This window comes from Drosophila sechellia, unplaced genomic scaffold (assembly GCF_004382195.2).
Source record: "Drosophila sechellia strain sech25 unplaced genomic scaffold, ASM438219v1 U_52, whole genome shotgun sequence".
Classification (NCBI taxonomy): Eukaryota; Metazoa; Arthropoda; class Insecta; order Diptera; family Drosophilidae; genus Drosophila; species Drosophila sechellia.
Genome location: NW_022611327.1, coordinates 3,074 through 30,621, shown reverse-complemented (window position 1 = coordinate 30,621; position 27,548 = coordinate 3,074). Strand labels below are relative to the sequence as shown.

General features: G+C 41.8%; 3 non-coding genes and 2 pseudogenes across 3 annotated transcripts; all 5 read right to left on the bottom strand.

Annotated features, from left to right (window-relative positions):
• Positions 1-5,267: 5,267 nt before the first annotated feature.
• On the bottom strand, positions 5,268-8,038 carry LOC116803333 (annotated as a pseudogene).
• Positions 8,039-8,432: 394 nt separating this feature from the next.
• LOC116803332 lies at positions 8,433-8,611 on the bottom strand. The gene has a single exon (XR_004363562.1). It is a non-coding gene; the product is annotated as a 5.8S ribosomal RNA (ribosomal RNA).
• Positions 8,612-9,298: 687 nt separating this feature from the next.
• On the bottom strand, positions 9,299-11,293 carry LOC116803335. The gene has a single exon (XR_004363563.1). It is a non-coding gene; the product is annotated as a small subunit ribosomal RNA (ribosomal RNA).
• An 11,390-nt stretch (positions 11,294-22,683) lies between these two features.
• LOC116803336 lies at positions 22,684-26,644 on the bottom strand. The gene has a single exon (XR_004363564.1). It is a non-coding gene; the product is annotated as a large subunit ribosomal RNA (ribosomal RNA).
• Positions 26,645-27,037: 393 nt separating this feature from the next.
• On the bottom strand, positions 27,038-27,215 carry LOC116803334 (annotated as a pseudogene).
• Positions 27,216-27,548: the final 333 nt, after the last annotated feature.

The following is a 27,548-nucleotide window of genomic DNA, read 5'->3' as shown; positions in this document are numbered from 1 at the left end:
TGGATACGCCAGACAAACGTCCCGGACTGGAAGCTATAGCTATGTACATAGCGACCACCCGGTAGCAATTCGAGTACTTGCTTGCGGGCAAGCACTCCCCCTTGCTGAGAGCGAGATCTACCTAAATCTCTACTGATCTCTGGGTCACAGCACCCGAGTTTTGCGCAACTAGCACCGTAACTCAAACGTCGAACACGAAGGCTCTACCCGCGATATGGGTATCAACCACAGCCACCACGATACTCCCACCAGGGGCCTACCTCAATGTGCTGTCTTGGAGCAGCACAACCCGTGGTACCGAAAGAGAGGCTCGGTGGGCCTCCTCCTTTGCTCCGACAAGCATGGTTAGAGGAACCAGTCGCTTATTTAGTCGCCTCTTACGACAAGCAATAGCGGCTGTGGAAGTATTCTCGCCCGCTAACCACACGGCGAAGTTTTGGGCTAAATACCCTCCTCCTACGGAACACCTCGTCCGCAAACGCTGCCAGCCGTTGAATCCTCTGCTGATCTTCCAGGATTCTATTGAAGGTCCAGTTTCGCCAAGGCGCTGCACTCCAAGTCCATCGAGGTTTCGCAAATCTGCATATAGAGGACAAGCGCACAATATGTGCATCCAGTCCTCATATGGATCACCACAAGCGCAAGCAGTGGTATCGCTGAGGGCTCTCCCTTGCAAAAATGCGTTAAACGACCCGTGACCTGTCAGCAGGAAAGACGTCCTCATCGAGAATCCAAAGCTTGGATCTCGATAGGCGAGAGTGACGTATGGGATGAACTTGTGCGTCACCCGTCCTGGTTCGCTGTCGTCATCCCATCTGTTTTGCCAATTCTGCAGCAAGCACTCCTCTAGGCGAGTCTTCCTCTGCTTCCAGCTTAGACACGTAGTGTCCTCGCCGTATAGCCAGTCGTTCTCCTCCAGCGGGTATCCACGCTTCAGCTTGTACTTGACCGCTAAAAACTTAGCAGCCAAGTCAAGCGGGGGAGCTCCGCCAAGTACCTGCAGTGCCACTGTGGACACTGTTCGGCATACCGAAAGGCATCCAAGCAGGATTAGCCTCTGGCAGGAGGCTAGTCGTCTCCGGGCGGCTACCTGTTCGGCGGTGTCATACCATACCGGGGCACCAAACAGCACACAAGGTGCCATGAGTCCGTCATATATGGTCCGCCTGGCTCGAGGACTGAAGCCCCAGTCGGCTCGAAGCACACGCGCCAATGCTCCAACGACTCCGGTCATCCGCTGGCGAAGCGAAGCTATGTGCGTGAGGAATTTCATTCCTTCACTGACCGTGATGCCAAGGTACCGACAGCTACGCACATACGGAAGGTTCGCTCCAGCAAACCTCACCGTAGGCGCACGTCTCAAGGCACCTTTCAGCAGCATTATTACCGTCTTGCTGGTCGAGACGGTAACGCCAACTTCCGCTCCCCACGCTTCTACGATGGACATCAGCTCTGCACCTTTTTCCTCTAGCTCAGCTCGGGAATTTCCCTCGACGAGAAGCAGCAAGTCATCCGCGTATGCACTCAGCTGGCAATACGGCTGGAGACGCTGAAGCAGTACATCCATCAGTATGTCCCAGATAAATGGGCCACTGATTGACCCCTGCGGGCAGCCTCTAGTTACCGGTACATCCACAGTACCGGAACTGCTTCGGATCACTGCTCTTCGGCCGGAGAAAAAGCTCTGCCACAAGCCCATCTCCCGGCATCCCAAGTCGGCTAGTCGGCGGAGTGCAGCACTCCATTCGACGTTGTCGAATGCTCCTTTGAAGTCCACGAATGTGCCGAGCACGTATTGCGCCGGGCTGGCACAAACACTGCTCTTCACGTGCCTCCAAGCATCCTCCACACATCGTCCTTGGCGAAATCCAAATTGCCATCTGCAGCCTTCCGGAAGAACTTCTCTCACACGATTCACCATGATGGCCTCGAGCACCTTACCAAAGACTGGTAGCAAGCATATTCCTCTATATGAGGAGGGCTCACATTTGTCCTTATCTGGCCCTTTGAGCAGCGAGACAACTCGTGGGCACTTCCACTCAGCGGGAAAGTATCCTAATCGGATGCATCGGGAAAACAACGATGCAAGGTGCTCGGGTATGGCGCGCCAGACTGCCTTGCAGATAGTGCCATTAATGCCGTCCAAGCCGGGAGAGCGCCTGCTCTTCAACCGGGCAACACATGCATCAACCTCGAATACTTCGAGGGCCGGTGGGACTTCCTCCGCGATGGCAGTCGGTGCTTCGGACTCCGCAACTGGGAAGAAATTGCGGAGGAGCACTCGTGCACAGTCACCCCAATCGGTGATCATCTCGCCATTCACGCGGAGGCACCCAATCTCCGTGCACTTCCTGCGGCCTCGGCAAATCTTATAGACGCGCCCCCATGGGTCGTCGGCATGATCTCCCACGAAGCGTTTCCACTCATCCATTTTCGCCCTCCAAATGAGCTTCTTGTAGTTGGCTGAGGCCCGCCTCAGGTCGACCAATACACGCTCTATTGCGGCATCATCATCATGACGCCTTCCATTTTGAAGTAGGCGACGAAGTCTCCGGACTTCGCGCCTTGCATCACAGAGGTCGGCAGTCCACCAACGTGCTCTCCTGCTGGGCAATCGGATGGACTTTCTTCCCAGCGCAATATCACATACATTATGTACTATACTGCGCAGGGTCGAAACTTGCTGGTCCAACGGCGACTCTGAGAAGTTTTCCGGAAGTTCGGCTGCTCTACTCACCATTTCCTCCTTGAACAATCGCCAACGTGCATTGGAGAAGTTCCAGGACGGCACAGGAGCTATGCTCTCAACTGCGCGCGCGGTAGTTGGTTCGGCCACAACAGTAATGATGTTGTGGTCACTCAATTCCCACTCGTCCACTCTCCACTCATATGTGGCCCACATAGATGCTGCCTCATTGACGATTGTCACGTCGATATCGCTTGTAGCTCTGTAATTATCGAACGTGTACACCTCTGTTGACTGGTTTAGGGCGGCGACTCTTGCCTCCAGCATCCACTCTGACAGCAGCTCACCCCGTCTGTAGTTAGCTTGCCCCTCGGCATGACGAGAGAGTTTGCTAAGCCACATGGGGGACACTGCATTCGCGTCGAGGCCCAGGATTGCGGGGGTTCTGCTGGCCTGCAGCAGGACCGCATCCATGTACCGGATGTACGGTTCCAGAGGTGCATCATACTGGCAGTATGCGGCGCAAAGGAAGATTGAGCCAAAACTCCCTTTCACGACCAGACATACGCCATAATCTGTGGTGAGGGTCTCCACTGGCATACAGATGGCTTCCTGGTGATCCACTAGGATGGCTGCCTTCCCTCGCCGATCGATGAAAATTCTCATTCCTTCAGGCAGCACATCCATTCCGTCCCCGTCGAGATACGGCTCCTGCACCAGCGCGAACATAGACTCCGATCTCCTGAGTCGGACTCCGAGCTCGATGGTCGCAGCTCGGCCTCGGCCACAGTTCGCTTGGATGAAGCTAAACATTAGTGTCTAGCTTGCACCCTCGCCAGCAACGCCCCGTATATCGGGCAAACGCTCGAGAGCATGTAATGCCCCGAGGGTTGCCCTCTGTGGCGGCAGTTCCGGCAGTCCACCGGGTTTTGGCACTTTGCCGCAGTGTGGCCTTGTTGCCCGCACTGGCGACAGACACTATCCTTCTGCCGGCATTCGCTGACCTTGTGGTCGAAACCCACACATCTGTGGCAGGCGTATGTGCGGACCTGTGACCGGCATCGGAATGAGAACCACTTGATGTAGACACGACCTACATCAAGCTTCGCCATCGCCCGGTCGTCAACCTCCAGCGTCACATTTACTGTGGCGCCGTCAGCTACCGACCACGCCTTGGTCACCAGGTGCACTGACTTCTTAAACTGGGCCAGATTCATTTCGCTGTCGAAGTTGTTTTCGTGGAGCTCCTTCATAAACTCCTCAGGGCCGATAGCTGTGTCGACGTCATATACGACGACCTTCGGCTTCTCGGCCGCATTCCGTGCCACATTTAGGCCAACCTCGGCGAATCTTTTTGAAGCGACCACCTTCTGCAGCTCTCCCACCGAAGGAGTGCGAATGATCGCACCACCACCTCGACGGAGCTCACGGACCTCGTGTACTCTGACTCCGAGAGAGGGTGCAACCATCGTTCGCACCTTTTCCGCTATGTCTTTCCCCGATAGCGCAGGGTCGTCGCACTTCACCACCGCTGACCACGTCTCGCGGACCTTGGTAGTCCGCGGGGCAGCGATGGGTGCAACCTGCTGCATCTGGGGAGCATTGGCGGCCGTATTTTTCAACAGATTCAACGACGGCGGCGGCGGTGGCGGCATAGCAAGCCGCGTCTCCAGCTCTCCGCACCGGAGCATTAGCGCCAACACCAGCTCATCGTAGCGGCTGATAGCATATGAGAGCTCTTCCGTGTCCACTTCTCCTAGTCTGCGGAAGCTGCTTCTCACCATGCGCTGTGTGGCCGACAGCTCTGCCATCATGGCTGCTTGCCCAGCACGGGCGGCAGCGGTGGCGGCAGTGGCAGTGGTGGCAACAATTTTAGCAGCAGTGAAAACGGCGGAGGCAGCAGTGTGGTCGGCAGCAGGGGCAGCAGTAGGATCAGCAGCGGTGGCAGCAGCGTGGGGGGGGGCAGCATCAATGGCAGCGTTCTCCGTAGCCGCCCGGGCGTCCTCCAGCGACGAAAACGGCTCCTCCAGTACCCCAACGGGTTCTGGCACTCCATTCGATGCCAGGGCAACCAATTTCGCCTGCGTTGGCGCCGAGCTCTTAGATGCCAGATGGCTTCTGCGCCTGCCTCGTCTGGACTTCATCGAGGCACTACTTCCGCTCAAGGCACTCGCGCTGCTGTCGCTCTCCATCGGCATAAATACGATGGTGGCTCCACCTACCGTCGACGCCAGCAACCGTATGCTCGTTTACTCGCTGACAAAAGGTAGTTGCTCTGGAACTCGAGCTCCACCTATCGGTAGAGTCTGGTAGCACTAAAACTCTCCCTAGACACAAACCTTAGCAGTGACTCCCACCAATAAGCTTTGTGACAGCTGATCAAAAAGCTTACTCGAAAAACTTACTCGTAAGTTCGCCTTCAGCACGTGCTAAGTGGAAAATTCCCAACAATTAATTGTTAATTACTTCCAAACCGCTTGTTTATAACACACGAAAATTAGCACACGACTTTCGCGGAGCACTAATTCACCGATTTTATTACTTTCCAAACACGGAAAACCAAGTTCTTCGCAATCTGTACACGAGCGCAACGAAAACACGTCCGTCGTTAATCCATTCATGCGCGTCACTGACAGGGAATAGGGACAGTAGGAATCTCGTTAATCCATTCATGCGCGTCACTAATTAGATGACGAGGCATTTGGCTACCTTAAGAGAGTCATAGTTACTCCCGCCGTTGACCCGCGCTTACTTGAATTTCTTCACTTTGACATTCAGAGCACTGGGCAGAAATCACATTGTGTCAACACCCGCTAGGGCCATCACAATGCTTTGTTTTAATTAGACAGTCGGATTCCCCAAGTCCGTGCCAGTTCTGAATTGATTGTTAATTGATAATCGTTATAATTGATAAGAACTAATTGGTTTAACCCAAATAGTATTCTTAAAAATTTTAGCAAGAAAGTTCCACAATTGGCTACGTAACTAAACTATCCGGGGAACAAGTAACTAACATAAATGCTAGAAACTCTATTTACCCAGAACGAGCACATAAACCATGTTATTGTTTCCCAATCAAGCCCGACTATCTCAATCTTCAGAGCCAATCCTTATCCCGAAGTTACGGATCTAATTTGCCGACTTCCCTTACCTACATTATTCTATCGACTAGAGACTCTTCACCTTGGAGACCAGCTGCGGATATTGGTACGGCCTGTTGAGAAGTTTGCGTGTCCCCACCATAAATTTTCAAGGTCCGAGGAGAAAATATCGACACAACAGTATATGTCATGCTCTTCTAGCCCATCTACCATATCTCTCTGCGAAAGACTTCCATGGTAGTACGGCTATAAAACAGAAAAGAAAACTCTTCCGATATCTCTCGACGGCTTCTTTATGGTCGTTCCTGTTGCCAGGATGAGCACGAGGCCCATATTTAATAACAAACGGATACTCAACAGGTTACGGAATTGGAACCGTATTCCCTTTCGTTCAAAATTATTCAAGTGTATTATATTCGCTTTGTTTATATAGTTAGGCATTTTTGTTTTACTTGAAAATTTTCGGCTTTCGCCTTGAACTTAGGACCGACTAACTCGTGATCAACCACTGTTCACACGAAACCCTTCTCCACTTCAGTCCTCCAAGGTCTCATTCGATTATTTGCTACTACCACCAAGATCTGTACCAATGGCAGCTCCATGCAGGCTTACGCCAAACACTTCTACGCATACCATTGTACCTTCCTACTCACTAAAGTTTCAAAATTTATATCACAAGTAATATAAATCATCTACTTTAGCGGTAATGTATAGGTATACAACTTAAGCGCCATCCATTTTAAGGGCTAGTTGCTTCGGCAGGTGAGTTGTTACACACTCCTTAGCGGATTTCGACTTCCATGATCACCGTCCTGCTGTTTTAAGCAACCAACGCCTTTCATGGTATCTGCATGAGTTGTTAATTTGGGCACCGTAACATTACGTTTGGTTCATCCCACAGCGCCAGTTCTGCTTACCAAAAGTGGCCCACTGGGCACATTATATCATAACCTTGAACTTCATATCAAGAAAGTTAAGGTTCTTACCCATTTAAAGTTTGAGAATAGGTTAAGATCGTTTCGACCCTAAGGCCTCTAATCATTCGCTTTACCAGATAAGATTATTTTATATAATATTAAAATGCACCAGCTATCCTGAGGGAAACTTCGGAAGGAACCAGCTACTAGATGGTTCGATTGGTCTTTCGCCCCTATACTCAATTCTGACAATCGATTTGCACGTCAGAACTGTTTCGGTCTTCCATCAGGGTTTCCCCTGACTTCAACCTGATCAAGTATAGTTCACCATCTTTCGGGTCACAGCATATATGCTCAAGGTACGTTCCAGTTAGAGGCATAAATAATATAAATATACATTATACATAACTATATAGAACGCCCCGGGATTGTGTTAATTAGCTATAAATAGCTAAAAAACTAATCCCATTATTAGTCAAGTTAATTACGCTATTAGGTTTACATCCCAATAACTTGCACATATGTTAGACTCCTTGGTCCGTGTTTCAAGACGGGTCCCGAAGGTATCCTGAATCTTTCGCATTGTTAATCATACAAGAGCATATAATAAACACAAAAATCAATGATAATTATGCCATTATATAATTCCGAAAAATTAACGCTCTGTAATAATATAAATCTATCAGCACTTTATCAAATTAATAACATTTATTCTGTGTTAAAATGCAAGCAATTTAATTGGAATAAACTATAAGTTATATTTTATGATAAATTTGGGATATGCTAATAGATTACAATGTCCTTATATGGAAAAAATGCACATTATTCTTAATAATATTATTTAAATATTACAATTTTAATGATGAATTTTCCATAACGGATATTCAGGTTCATCGGGCTTAACCTCTAAGCAGTTTCACGTACTGTTTAACTCTCTATTCAGAGTTCTTTTCAACTTTCCCTCACGGTACTTGTTTACTATCGGTCTCATGGTTATATTTAGTTTTAGATGGAGTTTACCACCCACTTAGTGCTGCACTATCAAGCAACACGACTCTTTGGAAACATCATCTAGCAATCATTAACGTTATACGGGCCTGGCACCCTCTATGGGTAAATGGCCTCATTTAAGAAGGACTTAAATCATTAATTTCTCATACTAGAATATTGACGCTCCATACACTGCATCTCACATTTGCCATATAGACAAAGTGACTTAGTGCTGAACTGTTTTCTTTTCGCTCGCCGCTACTAAGAAAATCCTTGTTAGTTTCTTTTCCTCCCCTAATTAATATGCTTAAATTCAGGGGGTAGTCCCATATGAGTTGAGGTTGTATATATAACTATATTTTGCCATAAATTCTTTATATATAAATGATAAAACAATCAATTAAATTCGTTATAAATAGTTCCAATAGTTCTTGTAAGCAAAGTCATTTTTATCCATTTAACGAACCAACGAAGAATAATAACAAAACCAAGATTTTTCTTTTTCCGAATCATTAATAAGAGACAATTCTAGATGAAAAATATTTCAATTTTTTATGCTAGACATTTCTCAGTATTATTTGATTGAAAAAGAAAATATTTCTCTTCGTTTTTCACATTCAAATGTGAGATAATGTTTTTCATTTCTTTTTTAATATTATGAATAAAATCATTATTTAATCCAATAATATACCATATGCTTATAAAAAATTTATAAACAACTTAATTAGCATAGTCTTACAACCCTCAACCATATGTAGTCCAAGCAGCACTATAAAATTAATTAAAGTACATAACAGCATGGACTGCGATATGCGTTCAAAATGTCGATGTTCATGTGTCCTGCAGTTCACACGATGACGCACAGTTTGCTGCGTTCTTCATCGACTCATGAGCCGAGTGATCCACCGCTTAGAGTTTTATAATTCAATTTTATATAATGTCAATATTGTTTTTATTGAAAGAAATTAAAAATACACCATTTTACTGGCATATATCAATTCCTTCAATAAATTTATTTTTATACCTAAAATAAATGTTGCGAAATGTCTTAGTTTCATATAAGCATTATGTATCATAATAATCTGGTTATGGTTTGCTATTTTGGGTGACACATACTGCAAAATTTATATAAAACATTAACCTGATGGATGACAGGTACAAACATTGTATATTTTAGGTTGTTGCATTAGCCAACGTATGCTCATAACATAGATGAACAATACATATTCGCAACGCGTGTATATTATGGTCCATATACACACACACTTATTTTGATTACCACACATTCAAAATTATTTTTATTTTAATTCGACTTCTACTTTCGAATTTAGTTTAGTTTCTTCGATTTCCATTTTCGAGAATTTGTTTTTATAGGAAACGCCGTTGTTGTAGTAAGTACTGCCACAAATACGCACAGCAACATTAATAATGTTAAAGTCTTTTTATGAGGTTGCCAAGCCCCACATATAAAATAAAAGCCATCTTCATTTTATTTTGACTTTAACTTTTGATTCCGTGGAATCATTTTGTAATATTTTTATTTTGGTAAATTGTATTTATTTGTATTATAACAAATATTTATTAACGATAAGGATATTATACAATAATGATCCTTCCGCAGGTTCACCTACGGAAACCTTGTTACGACTTTTACTTCCTCTAAATAATCAAGTTCGGTCAACTTTTGCGAAAAAACCGTAACACGCAAGGCGTCACAGTGATCACGTCCGGAGACCTCACTAAATAATTCAATCGGTAGTAGCGACGGGCGGTGTGTACAAAGGGCAGGGACGTAATCAATGCGAGTTAATGACTCACACTTACTGGGAATTCCAAGTTCATGTGAACAGTTTCAGTTCACAATCCCAAGCATGAAAGTGGTTCAGCGGTTTACCCGGACCTCTCGGTCTAGGAAATACACGTTGATACTTTCATTGTAGCGCGCGTGCAGCCCAGGACATCTAAGGGCATCACAGACCTGTTATTGCTCAATCTCATTATTGCTAGACGCAATTTGTCCATTTAAGAAGCTAGTGTCCTTATAATGGGACAAACCAACAGGTACGGCTCCACTTACATAAACACATTCAAACACAATAAACATTTTACTGCCACCATGAATGAAGGCTACATAAGCTTCAGCACCATAATCCTGAAGATATCTATTTAATATATTTGAGTCTCGTTCGTTATCGGAATTAACCAGACAAATCACTCCACGAACTAAGAACGGCCATGCACCACCACCCATAGATTCGAGAAAGAGCTATCAATCTGTCTTACACACTTATGTTCGGACCTGGTAAGTTTTCCCGTGTTGAGTCAAATTAAGCCGCAGGCTCCACTCCTGGTGGTGCCCTTCCGTCAATTCCTTTAAGTTTCAGCTTTGCAACCATACTTCCCCCGGAGCCCAAAAGCTTTGGTTTCCCGGGAAGCGACTGAGAGAGCCATAAAAGTAGCTACACCCAATTGCTAGCTGGCATCGTTTATGGTTAGAACTAGGGCGGTATCTGATCGCCTTCGAACCTCTAACTTTCGTTCTTGATTAATGAAAACATCTTTGGCAAATGCTTTCGCTTAAGTTAGTCTTACGACGGTCCAAGAATTTCACCTCTCGCGTCGTAATACTAATGCCCCCAAACTGCTTCTATTAATCATTACCTCTTGATCTGAAAACCAATGAAAGCAGAACAGAGGTCTTATTTCATTATCCCATGCACAGAATATTCAGGCATTTGAAGCCTGCTTTAAGCACTCTAATTTGTTCAAAGTAATAGTACCGGCCCACAATAACACTCGTTTAAGAGCACTAGTGCAGGTTTTTAAATAGGAGGAACATATGAAAAAATACAAGTATTTAATCACATATAAGAACTCCACCGGTAATACGCTTACATACATAAAGGTATAGTACTAACCACAATTGTAAGTTGTACTACCCGTATGAAGCACAAGTTCAACTACGAACGTTTTAACCGCAACAACTTTAATATACGCTATTGGAGCTGGAATTACCGCGGCTGCTGGCACCAGACTTGCCCTCCAATTGGTCCTTGTTAAAGGATTTAAAGTGTACTCATTCCAATTACAGGGCCTCGGATATGAGTCCTGTATTGTTATTTTTCGTCACTACCTCCCCGAGCTGGGAGTGGGTAATTTACGCGCCTGCTGCCTTCCTTAGATGTGGTAGCCGTTTCTCAGGCTCCCTCTCCGGAATCGAACCCTGATTCCCCGTTACCCGTTGCAACCATGGTAGTCCTAGATACTACCATCAAAAGTTGATAGGGCAGACATTTGAAAGATCTGTCGTCGGTACAAGACCATACGATCTGCATGTTATCTAGAGTTCAACCAATATAACGATCTTGCGATCGCTTGGTTTTAGCCTAATAAAAGCACATGTCCCATAAGGTTCATGTTTTAATTGCATGTATTAGCTCTAGAATTACCACAGTTATCCAAGTAACTGTTAACGATCTAAGGAACCATAACTGATATAATGAGCCTTTTGCGGTTTCACTTTTAATTCGTGTGTACTTAGACATGCATGGCTTAATCTTTGAGACAAGCATATAACTACTGGCAGGATCAACCAGAATAATGTTTTTCCTTCATATTCCATTCATATTTTTTGAATCGAAATAAGCAATATAATAGATATATAGATTTTTCACTTTATATAATTCCATGATTTTTATTATATTGAATAAAATTCAATATTTCGCCTTTGGGTAAAATTTTAAATATATAAATATAAGTAAAAAATCTATTCGATTACGGCCATTTTTATATAGCATTCGTAATCCATATTTTCATTTTTAATTTATACTTGTTTTACCAATATAACAAGAATTTCATATAATTATTGTAATATATATGTTTCTATAATTTTATCTTTTTATATATACATATTTCATTATAAAATATCATTTTATTTCCAACATACATAATTATTGTATCCACACATGTACAATTTTTGTTTAACCAATATAAATATTAAGTTAAATCATTTGCATTTTGAAGATAAATTTAAAATTTATCTCTTTTCATATATCTCTCTGGTAATATATAACATAAAACCAAGCGCATATGATAATATTTCCACATTTAATATATAATTTTATATTTCTTTCATAAGAATCCATATTTGTATTATACCGTAACGATATAATAATCCAACTATACGGCAGGTAATAAATTAATATTTGCCTGCCTCCAAAAATTAACGATAATATATGGAAACGATTTGTTATTCTATATATAATAGAAACTTGACTTTTGTTTCAACGATATTATCTAAAAAGCGTATATTCCTATTATCCGCGGAGCCAAGTCCCGTGTTCTATAGAACTGAGAAACAAATTTGTACGGATAATAATATACTTTATTTTATGTAACCAATATAAACATAATCCGAAATAAATATTTCGAATAATGCGGGAGGTCGGCAACCACTGCCTACCTATAGTAGTTTTTGAACCCGCTGTCCTCAAAGCGGGTATTTTCAATTCCGTTTGCCACCCAACATACGGTCTATTCTCTTATATATTAAGAGATTATAGGAACATTTCATTTTTTTTCCATTATTCATATATAATATGATTATTTTTTTTTTTATACATATAATAAATATTAATTTTTATATGTTTATTATTTAATTTACTCATATAATTGCCAAATTCATATGAATACATAAGTTTTGAACAATATGAGAGGTCGGCAACCACTGCCTACCTATAGTAGTTTTTGAACCCTCTGTCGTAATTCCGGTCGTTTACACTACTATACCCTCTCACTATAATGGCTTTTCTCTATAATACTAAGAGAATATGGGAATATCTCAGCATTTTTTCCCATATACATATAATAATTAACCATTTTCATATGTATATTATTTAATTTAATCATATAATTGCCAAAATCATATGAATACATAAGTTTTGAACAATATGAGAGGTCGGCAACCACTGCCTACCTATAGTAGTTTTTGAACCCTCTGTCGTAATTCCGGTCGTTTACACTACTATACCCTCTCACTATAATGGATTTTCTCTATAATACTAAGAGAATGTGGGAATATTTCAGCATTTTTTCCCTTATACATATAATAATTAATCATTTTCATATGTATATTATTTAATTTACTCATACAATTGCCAAAATCATATGAATACATAAGTTTTGAACAATATGAGAGGTCGGCAACCACTGCCTACCTATAGTAGTTTTTGAACCCTCTGTCGTAATTCCGGTCGTTTACACTACTATACCCTCTCACTTAAATGGCTTTTCTCTATAATACTAAGAGAATATGGGAATATCTCAGCATTTTTTCCCATATACATATAATAATTAACCATTTTCATATGTATATTATTTAATTTAATCATATAATTGCCAAAATCATATGAATACATAAGTTTTGAACAATATGAGAGGTCGGCAACCACTGCCTACCTATAGTAGTTTTTGAACCCTCTGTCGTAATTCCGGTCGTTTACACTACTATACCCTCTCACTATAATGGATTTTCTCTATAATACTAAGAGAATGTGGGAATATTTCAGCATTTTTTCCCTTATACATATAATAATTAATCATTTTCATATGTATATTATTTAATTTACTCATACAATTGCCAAAATCATATGAATACATAAGTTTTGAACAATATGAGAGGTCGGCAACCACTGCCTACCTATAGTAGTTTTTGAACCCTCTGTCGTAATTCCGGTGGTTTACACTACTATACCCTCTCACTTAAATGGCTTTTCTCTATAATACTAAGAGAATATGGGAATATCTCTGCATTTTTTCCCATATACATATAATAATTAATCATTTTCGTATGTATATTATTTAATTTACTCATACAATTGCCAAAATCATATGAATACATAAGTTTTGAACAATATGAGAGGTCGGCAACCACTGCCTACCTATAGTAGTTTTTGAACCCTCTGTCGTAATTCCGGTCGTTTACACTACTATACCCTCTCACTTAAATGGCTTTTCTCTATAATACTAAGAGAATATGGGAATATCTCTGCATTTTTTCCCATATACATATAATAATTAACCATTTTCATATGTATATTATTTAATTTAATCATATAATTGCCAAAATCATATGAATACATAAGTTTTGAACAATATGAGAGGTCGGCAACCACTGCCTACCTATAGTAGTTTTTGAACCCTCTGTCGTAATTCCGGTCGTTTACACTACTATACCCTCTCACTATAATGGATTTTCTCTATAATACTAAGAGAATGTGGGAATATTTCAGCATTTTTTCCCTTATACATATAATAATTAATCATTTTCATATGTATATTATTTAATTTACTCATATAATTGCCAAATTCATATGAATACATAAGTTTTGAACAATATGAGAGGTCGGCAACCACTGCCTACCTATAGTAGTTTTTGAACCCTCTGTCGTAATTCCGGTCGTTTACACTACTATACCCTCTCACTATAATGGATTTTCTCTATAATACTAAGAGAATGTGGGAATATTTCAGCATTTTTTCCCTTATACATATAATAATTAATCATTTTCATATGTATATTATTTAATTTACTCATACAATTGCCAAAATCATATGAATACATAAGTTTTGAACAATATGAGAGGTCGGCAACCACTGCCTACCTATAGTAGTTTTTGAACCCTCTGTCGTAATTCCGGTCGTTTACACTACTATACCCTCTCACTTAAATGGCTTTTCTCTATAATACTAAGAGAATATGGGAATATCTTAGCATTTTTTCCCATATACATATAATAATTAACCATTTTCATATGTATATTTTTTAATTTACTCATATAATTGCCAAAATCATATAAATACATAAGTTTGAACAATATCAGAGGTCGGCAACGGTCTTTCCTCTATAATACTAAGATAATATGGGAATATTTCATCATTTTTTCCCTTATACATATAATAATTAATCATTTTCATATGTATATTATTTAATTTACTCGTATAATTGTCAAAATCCTATGAACACATAAGAGAATACAATATGAGAGGTCGGCGCAACCATAATATAGTAGTTGATGACGAGGTGTTTGGCAACTTGACACAATCCATTAAAGTCTTTATATTAATTATATGAAAGGGACAATATCATATGCGTCACTAAATTGATGACGAGGTGTTTGGCAACTTGATACAATTCTTTAAAGTCTTTATATCAAAAATTATATGATAGGGACAATATCATATGCGTCACTAAATTGATGACGAGGTGTTTGGCAACTTGACACAATTCATTAGAGTCTGTATATTAATTATATGATAGGGACAATATCATATGCGTCACTAAATTGATGACGAGGTGTTTGGCAACTTGATACAATTCTTTAAAGTCTTTATATCAAAAATTATATAATAAGGACAATATCATATGCGTCACTAAATTGATGACGAGGTGTTTGGCAACTTGACACAATCCATTAAAGTCTTTATATTAATTATATGATAGGGACAATATCATATGCGTCACTAAATTGATCAGTCGCGATCGAACACTCGACGAGTGCAGACGTGCCTGCGGATCGACAGCAAATTGTTAGCAAATTGTTAGCAAATTGTTCACAGTTGTAAGTCCCGTTACTTGTGCCCAGCCACTTCGCGTCGCGTGATCTTGTCGCGCGTTTTGATTGGCCCAGCCAACGTACCTAACGGTAGTTCGCACTAACACCATCGCACACCCGAGTGTGCGTGTTATCAGCGCAAAAAACCCAGTGCTCGAAGCAGCGGTATAATTGCAAAGCAGCAGCCACGTGCTGCCTGGCTCACCGGCTTACGGTGCCCAGCTTCCCCCCCCCCCCCCCTCCTCACTCCTTATCAACTTTGGAGAAGATGGACTGGCAGGCCCCCCCGCGCACCCACAAGCTTGGAACAACACCACGCAAAAAGGCTCTGAGAACACGCAAGAGCAGCTCCAGCAGCGAGGGAAGCACCTCGCATACAGAGCCGGGCGAGATAAAGCGAAAACCGGCAAAGAAAGCACAGGGAGAGGAGCTGGAAGATAAGCCAAGCACTAGCGCAGCTCTGCGCAAGAAGCTCGCCAACAACGCCTTCGCTTTACTCTCGACCGAAGAAGACGAGTACGACCAAGAGAGCTCTGATGACGAACCCGGACCTAAAGACGATTCCAAGCCCAAGACCCCCGAGAAACCAAAGCCCACCCCGAAGACCATCAAGCCACCTCCGATTTTTATCCCCGATGTGACCAACATCTCGGCACTCGTCAAGATGATCACGACTCTTGTAGGCCCGAAGAACAATTTTACCTACAAGACCGTGAATGGCAACAACGTACGTGTCATGATGCCGGACAAAGAGTCCTATACAGCTCTGCGTCTCCAACTTGTGGCCCAAAACAAGAGGCATCGGACTTTCCAGCCGAAAGATGAACGTGCATACAAGGTTGTCATCAAAGGACTCCACCACTCCACCGATCGTGAGGAAATCATTGAAGACCTTCGCAGACAAGGGCACGCTGTTAGAGATCTGCACAATCCCATTGGCAGAAGAACTAAAGAACCGCTGGGAATATTCTTCGCCAACCTGGAGCCTTCCAGCAACAACAAAGACGTCTACCAAGTCAAGCGGATCTGCAGGTCGGTAGTAACCATTGAACCGCCGCAGAAGTTCAACGACGTGCCTCAATGCTTCAGGTGCCAAGGATTCGGTCATACACAGCGTTACTGCTTCCTGGAATACCGATGTGTAAAGTGTGGAGGCCCTCACGAATCGAGGGCATGTGAGAAGAGGGAGGACGACAAAGCGTGCTGCTTCCACTGCCAGGCGGACCATCCTGCGTCTTTCAAGGGATGCCCTGCATACAAAAGGGCCAAAGCACTCGCTGCTCCGAAAACAAGGCCCGTCGCTAATGCTAACAAGGCGCCGCCCGTGGCATCACCAAACGTCACCTCTGGCAGGAGCTACCGAGACGCCCTCAACGGAGTGCACGCAGCACCGCAGAATCCCACAACCCCAGTCCAAACCCAAACAGAAACCCCACACTCCGGTCAGATAGAAGCGATGTTCGCTCGCATGGAAGGAATGATGGAAAGGATGATGGAGCGCATGTTCACCCAGATGACACAGCTGGTGGCCACCATTCTCAACAGCAAGTCATGCAACTAAAGCTCCACCTAGTCGTCTGGAATGCGAACGGCCTGCAGAACAGCAAGGCCATAGTCGAGCACCATCTGAAGACCCACCAGATCGATATCCTACTCGTAGCCGAAACCCACTTCTCCCCCAGATCCCACTTTAATATCAGCGGATATGACCTCATCCATGCAGACCATCCTTCTGGCAGAGCACGCGGTGGAGCAGCCATCCTCATCAGGAGCGGTATTCAATACCTAGAGCTGCCCGCGTTTCAGCAAGACTGGGCACAATGTCCTGTCATCAGGATTGTCAGCCCGCAAGGAGATTTAGACATTGGAGCGGTCTACTTTCCCCCCAGATACCGCATAACAGCATCTCACCTCAGTGAGTTCTTCGAGCATTTTGGGCCCCGCTTCATAGCAGCTGGAGATTATAACGCCAAACATTCTTGGTGGGGATCGCGCGCCAACAACCCCAAAGGGAAAACTCTGTTTGGGTACCTGCAACGCCACCGACTGGACTGCCACTCCACTGGCGAGCCCACTCACTGGCCAACGAATCCCCTCAAGACTCCAGACCTACTGGACTTTGCTGTGTCGAAAGGCATAGGGCATGCGAAGATCAGCTGCACAACAAATGCTGATCTCCTGTCAGACCACTGTGCAATAAACGTGCTAATCAACACGCCAGTCCTCAGGAAAACCCCGCTCAGAAGGCTCACTGGAAAATATACCGACGCCGCCAAGTTCGCGTCCTGGATGCTCTCCACCGTCAATCCGAACCCCATCCTCAACACACCCAGGAACATTGATGAAGCTATCGGGAATCTCACCAGGCAGATGCAAAACGCTGCGGAATTCGCAAGCCCACCGCCACCAAAGACTGCGAGAACACCTAGCAGGGACCTCCACCTCTGGTCCCCGGAAATTGCGGCACTCGTGACTGAGAAGAGGCGTCTCAGGAGAGTTTGGTTCTTGACGCGCAATCCAAGAGACAAAACAGCGCTCAATCACGCCACAAAGGAGTTGAAGGACAAGATCTCCAGCCTACGCCAGGACTCCTTCCTCAGATTCCTCGAGGAACTCTCTCCCGGGGACCCAGACCACAATCTGTGGAACGTCACCCGCCACATTAAACGACCAGCCAAAAAGGTTTCCGCAGTGCGCAAAGCAGATGGATCCTGGTGCCTTTCGGATGCTGAAAGAGCAGAAGCTTTCGCCGAACACCTTTACAACGCCTTCTCTCCGTTCGACTGCTGCACTGCCGAAGAACATGCTGAAACAGCCCGGTTTCTCAATAGCCCAAGCTCTCCCGGTCCCCCGTTGGAACCAGTCGACCCTGAGGAAGTTGCGCAGGAGATTGCTCTACTGAAGAACAACAAATCTCCAGGCCTGGATCGTATAGATGCGGCGGCCCTAAAAATGCTCCCATCCCGCTGCACACAAATGCTGGCCAGCATTTACAACAGCTGCTTCCGGCTAGGGTACTTCCCGGAAGAGTGGAAAAGAGCAGAGGTTATTGTCCTCCTCAAGCCTGGTAAGCCTGAAGCCAATCTCGCCTCCTATCGTCCGATTAGTTTGCTGGCAATCCTCTCCAAAATACTCGAAAGAGTATTTTTGCGCAGAGTATTGCCAGTACTGGATGAGGCTGGTTTGATCCCCGATCACCAGTTTGGCTTCAGGCGCTCCCACGGAACACCAGAGCAATGCCACCGGCTAGTCGAACGGATCCTCGAGGCATTCGAGCAAAAGAAATACTGCTGCGCTGTAATGCTCGACGTGAAGCAGGCATTCGACAGAGTTTGGCATCCTGGACTCCTCCATAAACTCAAATCCTACCTCCCAAGCCCCCATTTTACCCTCCTCAAATCCTACACTGAGGGAAGAGCATTCCAAGTCAGATGCGGAAGTGCAATAAGCCTACCCAGACTGATCAGAGCTGGAGTTCCGCAAGGCAGTGTGCTCGGACCAATACTGTACACCCTTTACACCGCAGACCTTCCCATAATCCCCTCCAGGAACCTAACTATAGCGACTTATGCAGATGACACGGCTTTCCTCGCCTCCTCATCCGACCCACGAGAAGCCTCCGAAACAATCCAAAGGCAAATGGACGCGCTACATCCCTGGCTCAGCAGGTGGAACATCGTAGTGAACGCGGAAAAATCTACCCAAACAACATTTGCACTAAGGAGAGGAGACTGCCCACCGGTCACGCTAAACGGAGTCATCATTCCCAACGCACCCGCACCCAAGTACCTAGGACTTACCCTGGACCGCAGGCTCACTTGGCGTCCCCACATCGTCAGCAAACGCATACAGGCCGATGCGCGTCTGAGGCAGATGCATTGGCTTATTGGGAGAGGGTCCAAGCTAAGGCAGAACCACAAAATCCTGGTGTACAAGGCAATTCTCAAGCCCATCTGGACCTACGGGATACAGCTATGGGGCACGGCAAGCCACACGAATCGCCTGCGTATACAGCGGTTCCAGAATAGGTGCTTGAGAATTGCCTGTAATGCGCATCCCTACCACGAGAATGTCGCCATACATAGGGAACTTGGAATCCCACAAGTCGCTGATGAAATCTCCAGGCTCAGCGAGAGATACCTGAAAAGGCTCGAAAACCACCCTAACCACCTCGCCACCAACCTGTTAGACAATAGCCAAACAAGCAGACGTCTCATGAGGAGACACCCTCTCGATCTTCCACAACAATAGACAACACATATAAAACCCGCCACAAATACATGTACAATAGTATCCCTTAAGCTAATGTTCCCCCGCAAAACCATTTAATTATTGTCCACTAGGACAGATTTTAAATAAATAAACGCACGCTAAAGAAAAAAAAAAAAAAAAAAAACTAAATTGATGACGAGGTGTTTGGCAACTTGATACAATTCTTTAAAGTCTTTATATCAAAAATTATATGATAAGGACAATATCATATGCGTCACTAAATTGATGACGAGGTGTTTGGCAACTTGACACAATCCATTAAAGTCTTTATATTAATTATATGATAGGGACAATATCATATGCGTCACTAAATTGATGACGAGGTGTTTGGCAACTTGATACAATTCTTTAAAGTCTTTATATCAAAAATTATATGATAAGGACAATATCATATGCGTCACTAAATTGATGACGAGGTGTTTGGCAACTTGACACAATTCATTAAAGTCTTTATATTAATTATATGATAGGGACAATATCATATGCGTCACTAAATTGATGACGAGGTGTTTGGCAACTTGACACAATCCATTAAAGTCTTTATATTAATTATATGATAGGGACAATATCATATGCGTCACTAAATTGATGACGAGGTGTTTGGCAACTTGATTCAATTCTTTAAAGTCTTTATATCAAAAATTATATGATAAGGACAATATCATATGCGTCACTAAATTGATGACGAGGTGTTTGGCAACTTGACACAATTCATTAAAGTCTGTATATTAATTATATGATAGGGACAATATCATATGCGTCACTAAATTGATGACGAGGTGTTTGGCAACTTGATACAATTCTTTAAAGTCTTTATATCAAAAATTATATGATAGGGACAATATCATATGCGTCACTAAATTGATGACGAGGTGTTTGGCAACTTGACACAATTCATTAAAGTCTTTATATTAATTATATGATAGGGACAATATCATATGCGTCACTAAATTGATGACGAGGTGTTTGGCAACTTGACACAATCCATTAAAGTCTTTATATTAATTATATGATAGGGACAATATCATATGCGTCACTAAATTGATGACGAGGTGTTTGGCTACAGGAAAAAATCATTTATTTATCGAATCATCAAGCAAAGGATAAGCTTCAGTGGATCGCAGTATGGCAGCTGCTCAACCACTTACAACACCTTGCCTGTTACAAAAGTCGTTTACAATTGATTCTAGGCTTTGTCATTGTATTAAATAATGCTTTTATATGTAACTAGCGCGGCATCAGGTGATCGAAGATCCTCCTAATTTACTATGTTACAAATTACATTGGCATCACATCCATTGTCGTTTATAAAATAAATTATAAACTTTAAATGGTTTAGAAGCCATACAATGCAAATTGCCCCTTATTTATCATTGCAGTCCAGCACGGATACGACCTTAGAGGCGTTCAGGCATAATCCAACGGACGTAGCGTCATACCACTGTTCGCTCGAACAAGTATTGTGCCATTGGTCCGTACCTGCGGTTCCTCTCGTACTACGCAGGAATGCTGTCGCAACAACGTTTTGTCATTAGTAGGGTAAAACTAACCTGTCTCACGACGGTCTAAACCCAGCTCACGTTCCCTTGCATGGGTGAACAATCCAACGCTTGGTGAATTTTGCTTCACAATGATAGGAAGAGCCGACATCGAAGGATCAAAAAGCGACGTCGCTATGAACGCTTGGCCGCCACAAGCCAGTTATCCCTATGGTAACTTTTCTGACACCTCTTGTTAAAAACTCTTTAAACCAAAAGGATCGATAGGCCGAGCTTTTGCTGTCCCTGTGTGTACTGAACACCGAGATCAAGTCAGCATTTGCCCTTTTGCTCTATGTGTGGTTTCTGTCCGCACTGAGCTGGCCTTGGGACACCTCCGTTATTATTTGAGAGATGTACCGCCCCAGTCAAACTCCCTACCTGGCAATGTCCTTGAATTGGATCATACCTGAGTAATTGGAGTTATACCAAATTTTCAAATCAAAAATACATAAATGCATCGTTTTATTAAAGAATTTGTTTGCGATTATATAACAAACAATATCATATGCGTCACTAAATTGATGACGAGGTGTTTGGCAACTTGACACAATTCATTAAAGTCTGTATATTAATTATATGATAGGGACAATATCATATGCGTCACTAAATTGATGACGAGGTGTTTGGCAACTTGATACAATTCTTTAAAGTCTTTATATCAAAAATTATATGATAAGGACAATATCATATGCGTCACTAAATTGATGACGAGGTGTTTGGCAACTTGACACAATCCATTAAAGTCTTTATATTAATTATATGATAGGGACAATATCATATGCGTCACTAAATTGATGACGAGGTGTTTGGCAACTTGATACAATTCTTTAAAGTCTTTATATCAAAAATTATATGATAAGGACAATATCATATGCGTCACTAAATTGATGACGAGGTGTTTGGCAACTTGACACAATTCATTAAAGTCTTTATATTAATTATATGATAGGGACAATATCATATGCGTCACTAAATTGATGACGAGGTGTTTGGCAACTTGACACAATCCATTAAAGTCTTTATATTAATTATATGATAGGGACAATATCATATGCGTCACTAAATTGATGACGAGGTGTTTGGCAACTTGATTCAATTCTTTAAAGTCTTTATATCAAAAATTATATGATAAGGACAATATCATATGCGTCACTAAATTGATGACGAGGTGTTTGGCAACTTGACACAATTCATTAAAGTCTGTATATTAATTATATGATAGGGACAATATCATATGCGTCACTAAATTGATGACGAGGTGTTTGGCAACTTGATACAATTCTTTAAAGTCTTTATATCAAAAATTATATGATAGGGACAATATCATATGCGTCACTAAATTGATGACGAGGTGTTTGGCAACTTGACACAATTCATTAAAGTCTTTATATTAATTATATGATAGGGACAATATCATATGCGTCACTAAATTGATGACGAGGTGTTTGGCAACTTGACACAATCCATTAAAGTCTTTATATTAATTATATGATAGGGACAATATCATATGCGTCACTAAATTGATGACGAGGTGTTTGGCTACAGGAAAAAATCATTTATTTATCGAATCATCAAGCAAAGGATAAGCTTCAGTGGATCGCAGTATGGCAGCTGCTCAACCACTTACAACACCTTGCCTGTTACAAAAGTCGTTTACAATTGATTCTAGGCTTTGTCATTGTATTAAATAATGCTTTTATATGTAACTAGCGCGGCATCAGGTGATCGAAGATCCTCCTAATTTACTATGTTACAAATTACATTGGCATCACATCCATTGTCGTTTATAAAATAAATTATAAACTTTAAATGGTTTAGAAGCCATACAATGCAAATTGCCCCTTATTTATCATTGCAGTCCAGCACGGATACGACCTTAGAGGCGTTCAGGCATAATCCAACGGACGTAGCGTCATACCACTGTTCGCTCGAACAAGTATTGTGCCATTGGTCCGTACCTGCGGTTCCTCTCGTACTACGCAGGAATGCTGTCGCAACAACGTTTTGTCATTAGTAGGGTAAAACTAACCTGTCTCACGACGGTCTAAACCCAGCTCACGTTCCCTTGCATGGGTGAACAATCCAACGCTTGGTGAATTTTGCTTCACAATGATAGGAAGAGCCGACATCGAAGGATCAAAAAGCGACGTCGCTATGAACGCTTGGCCGCCACAAGCCAGTTATCCCTATGGTAACTTTTCTGACACCTCTTGTTAAAAACTCTTTAAACCAAAAGGATCGATAGGCCGAGCTTTTGCTGTCCCTGTGTGTACTGAACACCGAGATCAAGTCAGCATTTGCCCTTTTGCTCTATGTGTGGTTTCTGTCCGCACTGAGCTGGCCTTGGGACACCTCCGTTATTATTTGAGAGATGTACCGCCCCAGTCAAACTCCCTACCTGGCAATGTCCTTGAATTGGATCATACCTGAGTAATTGGAGTTATACCAAATTTTCAAATCAAAAATACATAAATGCATCGTTTTATTAAAGAATTTGTTTGCGATTATATAACAAACTCGTGATACTTTGATCAAGAAGCTTGCATCAAAACCCAATACCATAAGATATAATAAATATATCCGTATAATGGCTAGGAAATGATACACGTTCCATTTAATCAAGTAAGTAAGGAAACAATAAGAGTAGTGGTATTTCATTGACGATACCAAACCGAGGTCTAATATCTCCCACTTATTCTACACCTCTTATGTCTCCTTACACTGCCAGATTAGAGTCAAGCTCAAAAGGGTCTTCTTTCCCCGCTAATTATTCCAAGCCCGTTCCCTTGGCTGTGGTTTCGCTAGATAGTAGATAGGGACAGTAGGAATCTCGTTAATCCATTCATGCGCGTCACTAATTAGATGACGAGGCATTTGGCTACCTTAAGAGAGTCATAGTTACTCCCGCCGTTGACCCGCGCTTACTTGAATTTCTTCACTTTGACATTCAGAGCACTGGGCAGAAATCACATTGTGTCAACACCCGCTAGGGCCATCACAATGCTTTGTTTTAATTAGACAGTCGGATTCCCCAAGTCCGTGCCAGTTCTGAATTGATTGTTAATTGATAATCGTTATAATTGATAAGAACTAATTGGTTTAACCCAAATAGTATTCTTAAAAATTTTAGCAAGAAAGTTCCACAATTGGCTACGTAACTAAACTATCCGGGGAACAAGTAACTAACATAAATGCTAGAAACTCTATTTACCCAGAACGAGCACATAAACCATGTTATTGTTTCCCAATCAAGCCCGACTATCTCAATCTTCAGAGCCAATCCTTATCCCGAAGTTACGGATCTAATTTGCCGACTTCCCTTACCTACATTATTCTATCGACTAGAGACTCTTCACCTTGGAGACCAGCTGCGGATATTGGTACGGCCTGTTGAGAAGTTTGCGTGTCCCCACCATAAATTTTCAAGGTCCGAGGAGAAAATATCGACACAACAGTATATGTCATGCTCTTCTAGCCCATCTACCATATCTCTCTGCGAAAGACTTCCATGGTAGTACGGCTATAAAACAGAAAAGAAAACTCTTCCGATATCTCTCGACGGCTTCTTTATGGTCGTTCCTGTTGCCAGGATGAGCACGAGGCCCATATTTAATAACAAACGGATACTCAACAGGTTACGGAATTGGAACCGTATTCCCTTTCGTTCAAAATTATTCAAGTGTATTATATTCGCTTTGTTTATATAGTTAGGCATTTTTGTTTTACTTGAAAATTTTCGGCTTTCGCCTTGAACTTAGGACCGACTAACTCGTGATCAACCACTGTTCACACGAAACCCTTCTCCACTTCAGTCCTCCAAGGTCTCATTCGATTATTTGCTACTACCACCAAGATCTGTACCAATGGCAGCTCCATGCAGGCTTACGCCAAACACTTCTACGCATACCATTGTACCTTCCTACTCACTAAAGTTTCAAAATTTATATCACAAGTAATATAAATCATCTACTTTAGCGGTAATGTATAGGTATACAACTTAAGCGCCATCCATTTTAAGGGCTAGTTGCTTCGGCAGGTGAGTTGTTACACACTCCTTAGCGGATTTCGACTTCCATGATCACCGTCCTGCTGTTTTAAGCAACCAACGCCTTTCATGGTATCTGCATGAGTTGTTAATTTGGGCACCGTAACATTACGTTTGGTTCATCCCACAGCGCCAGTTCTGCTTACCAAAAGTGGCCCACTGGGCACATTATATCATAACCTTGAACTTCATATCAAGAAAGTTAAGGTTCTTACCCATTTAAAGTTTGAGAATAGGTTAAGATCGTTTCGACCCTAAGGCCTCTAATCATTCGCTTTACCAGATAAGATTATTTTATATAATATTAAAATGCACCAGCTATCCTGAGGGAAACTTCGGAAGGAACCAGCTACTAGATGGTTCGATTGGTCTTTCGCCCCTATACTCAATTCTGACAATCGATTTGCACGTCAGAACTGTTTCGGTCTTCCATCAGGGTTTCCCCTGACTTCAACCTGATCAAGTATAGTTCACCATCTTTCGGGTCACAGCATATATGCTCAAGGTACGTTCCAGTTAGAGGCATAAATAATATAAATATACATTATACATAACTATATAGAACGCCCCGGGATTGTGTTAATTAGCTATAAATAGCTAAAAAACTAATCCCATTATTAGTCAAGTTAATTACGCTATTAGGTTTACATCCCAATAACTTGCACATATGTTAGACTCCTTGGTCCGTGTTTCAAGACGGGTCCCGAAGGTATCCTGAATCTTTCGCATTGTTAATCATACAAGAGCATATAATAAACACAAAAATCAATGATAATTATGCCATTATATAATTCCGAAAAATTAACGCTCTGTAATAATATAAATCTATCAGCACTTTATCAAATTAATAACATTTATTCTGTGTTAAAATGCAAGCAATTTAATTGGAATAAACTATAAGTTATATTTTATGATAAATTTGGGATATGCTAATAGATTACAATGTCCTTATATGGAAAAAATGCACATTATTCTTAATAATATTATTTAAATATTACAATTTTAATGATGAATTTTCCATAACGGATATTCAGGTTCATCGGGCTTAACCTCTAAGCAGTTTCACGTACTGTTTAACTCTCTATTCAGAGTTCTTTTCAACTTTCCCTCACGGTACTTGTTTACTATCGGTCTCATGGTTATATTTAGTTTTAGATGGAGTTTACCACCCACTTAGTGCTGCACTATCAAGCAACACGACTCTTTGGAAACATCATCTAGCAATCATTAACGTTATACGGGTCTGGCACCCTCTATGGGTAAATGGCCTCATTTAAGAAGGACTTAAATCATTAATTTCTCATACTAGAATATTGACGCTCCATACACTGCATCTCACATTTGCCATATAGACAAAGTGACTTAGTGCTGAACTGTTTTCTTTTCGCTCGCCGCTACTAAGAAAATCCTTGTTAGTTTCTTTTCCTCCCTAATTAATATGCTTAAATTCAGGGGGTAGTCCCATATGAGTTGAGGTTGTATATATAACTATATTTTGCCATAAATTCTTTATATATAAATGATAAAACAATCAATTAAATTCGTTATAAATAGTTCCAATAGTTCTTGTAAGCAAAGTCATTTTTATCCATTTAACGAACCAACGAAGAATAATAACAAAACCAAGATTTTTCTTTTTCCGAATCATTAATAAGAGACAATTCTAGATGAAAAATATTTCAATTTTTTATGCTAGACATTTCTCAGTATTATTTGATTGAAAAAGAAAATATTTCTCTTCGTTTTTCACATTCAAATGTGAGATAATGTTTTTCATTTCTTTTTTAATATTATGAATAAAATCATTATTTAATCCAATAATATACCATATGCTTATAAAAATTTATAAACAACTTAATTAGCATAGTCTTACAACCCTCAACCATATGTAGTCCAACAGCACTATAAAATTAATTAAAGTACATAACAGCATGGACTGCGATATGCGTTCAAAATGTCGATGTTCATGTGTCCTGCAGTTCACACGATGACGCACAGTTTGCTGCGTTCTTCATCGACCCATGAGCCGAGTGATCCACCGCTTAGAGTTTTATAATTCAATTTTATATAATGTCAATATTGTTTTTATTGAAAGAAATTAAAAATACACCATTTTACTGGCATATATCAATTCCTTCAATAAATTTATTTTTATACCTAAAATAAATGTTGCGAAATGTCTTAGTTTCATATAAGCATTATGTATCATAATAATCTGGTTATGGTTTGCTATTTTGGGTGACACATACTGCAAAATTTATATAAAACATTAACCTGATGGATGACAGGTACAAACATTGTATATTTTAGGTTGTTGCATTAGCCAACGTATGCTCATAACATAGATGAACAATACATATTCGCAACGCGTGTATATTATGGT